The following is an 8,285-nucleotide window of genomic DNA, read 5'->3' on the forward strand; positions in this document are numbered from 1 at the left end:
CAGGTAGATAAAGAGTGATAGTAACTGACTGTTACAGTTATTCTTTAACTATAACAGTTCATAGTCTTTTTTCTCTAAGGAACTAATTTCCAGAGTAGAATTTTTCCCATCATCTCAGTGAAAGTAAGTGAAAGCTAGGATTTTTGGCCAATAAACTGCCATGTGAAGCAATGCTCTTGTAGCTGCTTGGCTCCCTGAAGGTTGGGCCTCTGGCTGCTCCATTTTCATTTACGGGCCTTGGCAGCTCTGCTGAGAGCCCTTTGCTCTTGGCTGGCTGCTCCTAACCTAGGACAGCCACCTGTGTGACTTCTGCAGCTGCTGGGCTTCAGTGCTTTAATGCTCAGAACTGCCTACAGACAGCTGGCTGAACTGAATCAAATGAGGAGATGGACATGGATCTTCAAGGAGGCAGGGAAATGTGGGTTTTTTCTCCCTCATATGCATATACAGTCTGCAGTATGAAATCCTGTAAACCCCCTGCCCAACTGTCTAAGCCTGACCACTAACCTTCCACTCAAAGCACAATATTAGCTGTTGCCTTAGGCCGGGACAGTCATTTGCCCAGATGCATTTCACAAAGCTTCAAATAAATTTGAAGACTATAAATATTGTTGTTAAAGCTGCAAACTTTTCCCCAGTTTTTAAACTCCATTTCTTAGCAATACCTCTCAAGAGTAGTAACACAATGTACAAAAGTAATGTTTAGGGCAAGTCTATTTGAGTGTTCTGTTTACCTCCCTCTCACCCCTCTGGAGGGGAAAAGGAATATCCTCTGGAGACATCCAGAGGTGTCTAGGGGGAAGGTTGTTCTTAAATTTTTGGGACAAGTCATCAGGTTTTAGACTCAAAGGGACTGAGTTAAAGATCACTCTGCTGCCTAAGTGTCTTTCCTTTTTTTTTTTTTTTTTTTTTTTTTTTTTGACATAGAATACCTGAGAATACAAGAGACAAAAATACAAGTCTTTCACAAGTGGCTGAAATCATTGTCCCACTCATGGTGGGTTCAACCTGATCTCTTCAGCTCTTCAGAGCAGCCATGTGATCAGAAACCCAAAATCCTTTGTCTTATTTTTGTATGTCTCTCTCATCAAAACTGGAAGCTATGATAACAAATCTACCCAGGGTGTCTTTTCAGGTTCCTGCAGCAGCATTGCTTTTATGATGATGTTAGCAGGTTATTTCATCATCTGCCTCCTAAGAGCACCCCCTTCATGCCCATGCATTTCAATCCCATTTTATGAAAAAAGTAAAAGCTGTTTGGCTTTGCTTAGAGCATAGAGGGATTACAAAAGCAGATATCATGATGAAAATAAAACCATACTGTTCTCTTTTCCAGGAGGTAGTAACACCCTATTTTGCCATCTTAGGAAAGGAGCTGACCCCTCCTCCCAGAGATGCATATTGGGACTATCAGCCTCAAGTCCTCAGGGAGCAGTGACAGAGGCCTCCCAATGGAAAGGTGCTGGATACAAACATTTAAAAGCCTAATTTTGCAATAAAACCTTGGGGAATTTTTGTTGGTTTGTTTTGTATTTGTTTTCCTGCTGATTGCTCTCTCCCCTTTCTTAATCATTAGTCTTTTCCAAGTTTTAATCCAATAATTTAAAAGTTATTAAGACTTTCATTGGTCATTTTCTTGTAACAGATTGTCACAAGACTGTTGAAGAAATCATGCTCATTAAAATTTACTTCCCCAAGCTTTCCACAGCAGGTTTTCTGATCATACTGTTGGACCACTGTGGAACCACTGATTTAATTTTAAGCTTCTACAGTAAAAATTAAACTAGGCATGAGTTCATGCCTGTTTTGTTGGCTTAGCTGCTGGATTCTGTTTCCCTTCAAAAAAACACTCCATGTGGGGTTCTAAATCCTGGAGTTTCATTCTCAGTTGACCTCAAATATCCTTAGCTTGCCAGTGATGAATCCTATACTCTCACTTGAGTCCACTAACACAGATCCTTGAATCCTCACTTGGGCACTCAAGAATCAAAGAGTAGTTTGGCTTGGGAAGGGCCTTTAAAGGTCATCCATAGTCCAACCCCCACAGCACTGGCAAGGACATCTTTAAGTAAACCAGGTTACTCTTCCCCTCCATCCAATCTAACCTTGAACATTCCCAGTGATGAAGAATCCACTGTTTCTCTGGGCAACCTGGTCCAGCCTCTCACCACTCTTATTGTAAAGAACTTCTTCCTTACATCTGATCTAAATCTACTGATCTGTAGTCAAAACTGTTACCCCTTTCTTTTATCACTACATTGCCTGGTAAAAAGTCTGTCCACATATTTCTTATACATCCCTTTTAAGTATTGAAAGACTGCAGGAACTTTCACTTCTCTAGGCTGAACAACACAAATTCTAGCAGCCTTTCTTCATAAGGGAGGTGTTGCAGACCTCTGAGGATTTTTTGTGGCTCTCCCCTGGACCCATCCCAACAGTTCCATGGCTTTCTTCTGGTGAGGGCCCTGGAGTTGGATGCTGTTCTTCAGGTGAGGTCTCAGAGGAAGCCACAGACATCTGGAGCTTCCAAGTAAGTCAGTATGCAGAAATAAAACCCCAAAACATACAACCCTACTACAAAGGGAAAAAATTTCTAGAATCATACAATCATATATCTGTGGATAAATATATGTATTCTACAGTCTATGTTGCATCCATCTGAAGATTCCAGGTTTAACCATTCTTAATGCTCATCCATCAGGATGATGGATGTTACCCAATCCAGTAGCGTAACAAATGTAATTATCAAGATCTGTATTAGACAACAGTTTGGAAATGCAATTATAATGTATAAATGAACCATATTTTGTAACTGTGTAGGGAATCACCTTAAAACTGAAAACATGGTAGCAAAGTACTGTTGATTTTCAGTGTCACTCTTGACCACACTACTCTTTTCCAAAGCGTTTAAAATCCCACCTCTCAAGCTGCATAAATATTCTCTTATGTTATGACATGGAAATCTCTGTGAAGGGGAAGGCTACACCAGCACGGGGGTGACTGTGCAGGGAAGCTGCACCTGTTGTTTAAAATGTGCCATGAGCTTGGTAATAGTTCAGCCAGGACTGGGCAACCTGACAGAGGTGGTTTCAGTAGCCATGAGCCGAGGCTGTGTGGGGGAGGGCATGGAAGCTTCTGTCCATGGCATGCCCAGGTGTCTGCAGGTGGGACCCAATCCTGTTCCCACACTGGAGTAGGACACAAGGATTTCTTGTTTACATGTGAGGACAAGAACAAGCAGGAGGAGCTCACACCAAGCAATCTGAGAAACCTTCACGTAAACAATGATTTAGGCTGCAGAGGTTGCTGCAAGACTCCCAGCTGGTTACTCTTGTGTGCACACATGGTCTGACTCAAGCAGACACTTCCTTCAGGTTCAAGAAGTGTTTGGACAATGTCCTCAGACACGTGATGTGATTCTGCATGTCCAGAGCCAGGAGTTTGACTTGATGGTCATTGTGGGTCCCCTCCAGTTCAGTATATTCTGTGATTCTGTGAACCACGTTGGTGATTTGTCACATCAAATACAAAGTATACACGAACAATTAAGTCAGTCACTTTCTAACTTTTAGTTTCCTCATGTAAGCTGAACACAGGTTTCAAAATGCATTATCAGTAAAAGTTTCTAAATATTTCTATGCACATTTTGGTTTACTACTGAGCAAGAAAGTTAATGTGGCTTTTGTGACAGACTTAAAACACAGGCCAGTGCTGTGAAAGCACCTCCATAGTTATCACAGGTGCTAGTCTAATGCATTTTAAGAGGATTTAAACCTTCATTTGTCACCTTCTAGTAAAAGTTTGTCACCTTTGATATTAAGTTTGCATCAGATTATGAACAAATATAAAATCAATCTATTCCTTCAAATATCTATGGGCCTGTGCCTATTTACTGAAGAGTTTATTGAAACCAGGGTCCTCACAAGACAGGAAAGCTGGATGGGACAGAATGCACATCCAACCAATATGGTTAAGCAAATGTTCTCTGTTTATTCGAGAGAAGATGGCAGTTTCTATACACGTCTATATAGTTTACAGGTGACAAAGGCACTCTCATTGGCAAGCTAACATTGTTTGTCTTTGTCTTAAGGTGGCCTAAACCTCACACTATAAACCTATACTACTTCACACCCAGACAGCCCAGTGCTTCACATCACACCTTAATACAATTTCTAACTGTGCCACAAACTCTTAATTTCTGACTGTGTCAGAGGCTTAGAGGGCCTCACAAGGCCCAAATCTGAGGCCTATACTGGAGTTGTTCAAATTTCATTCCAGACATAAATCATGCCCTCTTTCTTTCAGAAATTCTGCAATAGTTTGTGGTCTTTATCCTAGACCCTTCATGGCCACTAAGGTCTTTCTGTGATAGAGAAAAGATGACTCTCTGTGGGATTATTGTTTTCCTTCCTTGTCATCCACCTCTGCTGAGAGAATAGAAGGTGGAGAAAAGGTGGGGCTCTGACTTGCCGCCCACTCTGCTTGAAAGGTAAACTGTGCCATCAGGCTGGGCAGAAAGCAAGTGCTATACAGATGCCAGCTGCTGCCAGCAGAGTTCTTGCCATGGGAGCAGAGAAGGAACCAAGCACAGATCTTGTCATCACAGTTTGTTTTCTGGGTGGTTCCTGAAGTCACACAGTAGTGCACAACCCTGAGTAGCAAATTCACAGGAAATCTTGAAATTTTCCTAGTTTGCAACTGTGAACATCAAGAAAGTATTCTCTCTATTTTTAAGTTAGAGGTGCTCCATACTTATTTTTCCCAAAGACATCTAATGAGCTTTTGTATTCTTAATGCCTTGAACTCAAGATAATTCTCATGCTGTACATTTTCTGGATACCTGCAGATGACTCACCTGAAAAAAGGGAGTGTCGATTCATTTTAATGATGTAGTAATTTATACCACACCCCTAGACTGAAACTGCAGCATAAGGAGAGCTGCCAAGCCAAGAGAAGACAGAGAAATAAAAAGGTTCCAAAAGTTCATCAACTACTCCATGTCAGGTAGAGGGTGTTTAAAGGGTGTTTAAAGAACATTCAGGTAGAGGGTGTTTAAAGGGTGTTTAAAGAACGTGGCAGACTTTTTATCTTCATGTTGTCTTTTAGGGGACAGTAAACAGCAGACTCTTGGAAAGATTCACAAAGCATCAGTACAACTTGCCAGAGGGAGAATTACAACATGATTAACTTCCCATTCAAAAGAAAGAGGGAAACAAATGAGAGAAGAAAAGATCTGTAGCACAGACAGTCATTACTGCCTGTGTTTGCAAGTGATATGAAAGATTTGGTAAATGCAGTTGAAATCAGTAGAAAACCTCTCAATATCAGTCGGCTTTGGATCATTACAGTGATGTTGTCCAGATAATCCATACTTCCTCCACCCCTCTTTGACTCTCCAATCCTTTCCTTGATAATTCAAGGATGGATTTTCTGGTTTCTAATTCTGCGTATTGCTCACAGGAGCAGGGTGAGGAAGGTGACTGCAGCCCTTCATAAAAAGAGAAGCTCTACCCTGTCTTGTCACTGTTTGTGGTGAAACAACTGCGTACTTCATCTCAGACCAAGATCTCCTGGATTTGTACCACCAGACATCTTTGGGAGACACCCCTTCCTCTTCTTTAGCCATACTTAGCTAACCCAAATCTTCTGGAAAAAGGCATAAGCAGCAGGATTGGTCTCAGGGTATGTTAGCAAAAAGAAAAGTATTGTTGTTTTGTCAATTATTGGTATAAGGTGTAAAATTATTGAATATGCAATGGGAGAATGAAGAAGCCTTTGCTGGCCTCAGAGGGTCAGGTGATGGAAACCTTTGCTCAACTGATCATATCATGACACGATGGTGGCTAGAAAAATTGTATTGTACATGATGTCAATCAAAATAAGCTCACAGTGAATTCCTCAAAGTAAGGAGGTAAGCTATTTTGTCATTTACTCCCTTGTGCTTGTAACCTGAGTCTGAATAAGGTTTGATATATGTCAGAGTTCATCTGCCTTCTTCAGATGCGTTCCTGACAATAGCATCTGTTAAGGTGCATCATTCTTTCAGAGATACGAGTCTCATATTAATACAATTTAGTGATTTCAGCAGGTTCATGAAGTCTGTATTTGGAGTAGGAATGAGTAAAAGGTAGGCCTTTGGGAGTGATGCAGTAAATTAACAGGATGAAGCTATTCAAGTTCTGTTCAGTTCATGGAGAATTGTAGAGATTATATGATACAAAAAAGGTCTTTTTTTCCTAAAGAATTAAGGAATGTGGTGATAGAATATTGGTGAGCTTTCTTTTTAAATCTTTGTGTGCTTTGAATTGTTGAAGTAAGACAGTCACAAATTAGGTAACTCAATAGAAACAGCAGTAGCACCAAGGCTGCTACTTTTCCATTTTTGCATAAGTACAAATGTATTTGTCTTTATCTTAGTGTATTAGTTGTGACTTAAACACAAAACCAAAACCTGTTTTCATTTATGTTGCTATCAATCAGGATTAACTGAAAGGTGCATCAAAGGATGAAGGTGTGAAATGAGAATTATGTATGTAACTTTGAAATTCTATAAAATTTATGTTGTAATTTATCCATTCTGAAACTTGACAATGAAACCTTGAGATAACACTACCTCCTAACCTTGGAAAATTTCTAAATTTCAGTGAGTTTTCCTGTAAAAAGTAGATTTAAATGTAGTAGAAGTTTAACCCAGTCTGTGAGCTAAAAGGTAGTTATGGACAATGTTAATAAAGCTTCTCCCATACAGTGTTAAATATTTATATAGAGGACTGTGAGTGCATATCATTCTTCTGATTATAGCATGACTATATTTTTTTAATATCAAAATGGTAATGGCTTTCTTGAACTAGAATCCCTGGTAGTGAATATTCACTACAGACATGGTTCATGAGAATTGGCTTCTAAGGGCATTTGGGATTAACTTACTCCAAGAATGACTCCAGGAGTTAGTAGCTGACAGTTAGGGTTTCAAATGCAGCAGGTGCTCCTCACTGCCATCACTCCCAGCTCCAACCATGCTGCTGGCTGGAGAGCTGAGTGTGATGCATGGGAGGGGTGCAGGCTGCTTACAGTGGAGAACACATGATGCTGTCCATGCAGTGTGCTGCACAGGAAACACTGGGAGTGTGCCATATCCACAGCTTACACAGAGGAGTTTTCTGTTTTATTGTGTCACTAGACCATGCACGAAGTCTACAGTCTTCTTAATCCTGCCCAACTCCAAAAAAGCTTGGCCTCTCTGTACACCACAAACTGGAAAAGCATCAGTCAAATGATGTGCTACAACTTCACACCACTTCCAAATGAACTGTTTCATATCAGTTATTAATGCAGGAGGCCTTTCTGATAGTTCTGCTGGGCTGGGTGGCCCAAGGCCTTTACTTCTATTTCACAAAAATTCTGAAAGAGGGTAATTCTAAGAGTGCAAATTACTTGCATTACAGGAAGAGGAGAAGATGAAGTGAATTTTAGTGGCACGAGCATCTGTGAGGCAGTGAGTCCCATCACTGAAATGCTACTTTCACAACTTCAGACTCCTTTTGGCATGGCAAGCAAAGAGCAAAAAACCTCTCAGAGAGGAATGGCTGTAGGTGGGTCACTCTGACCAGCAGACCAAGCAGGATTACTCAGCTCAGTACAATGAAGATAATTTTACATAAATTAGCTGGTGTTTTGATTCAAATTTGTTTTATTAGGTAGCCAAGATTTCCCAAAGGCTTTTTTCAATTATACAATATAACACGGTGTTGAAAATTGGTTTTGGATTTTCTCTGGTAGGACTACTGCCTTCTCTGACACTGTTTGAAGAAGTATGTTCTCACTGTACACATGAGTATGGGTCATGAAACTATTAATTTTAGGAAGCATCTTATATTATCATGTTGACTAGGAAGGTTCTCACCTCAGCTGGGCCCAAGAACATTTTTCCCACTGCATCTGTCCCAGTAAATATATTTTCATTAATGTCAGTTCATTTGTAGACTAGGCCTTGGGTTTCAAATCTTGAAAAAAAATTCATATAAAAGGAATAGTAGAGAAGAGAGGAAATTGAAGACTATTTGCCCAAAACATCTAGAACAAAATGACAGGGAAAACAAATGTTGGGGGGAAAAAAGGAATACATGGAAGAATGAGCATGAAATCAATACCAGATCTTTAAAACAAAATCCCCAAAATTCTATGATTCTTACACTCAAGACTGCATCACTGTATTATAGCGATCAGCTTCAGTCCAGGTTATGTGGTTGTCTGCTGTATCCACTTTTAGCCACATTTAAAATAAC

This window comes from Lonchura striata, chromosome 1, assembly GCF_046129695.1.
Source record: "Lonchura striata isolate bLonStr1 chromosome 1, bLonStr1.mat, whole genome shotgun sequence".
Classification (NCBI taxonomy): domain Eukaryota; kingdom Metazoa; phylum Chordata; class Aves; order Passeriformes; family Estrildidae; genus Lonchura; species Lonchura striata.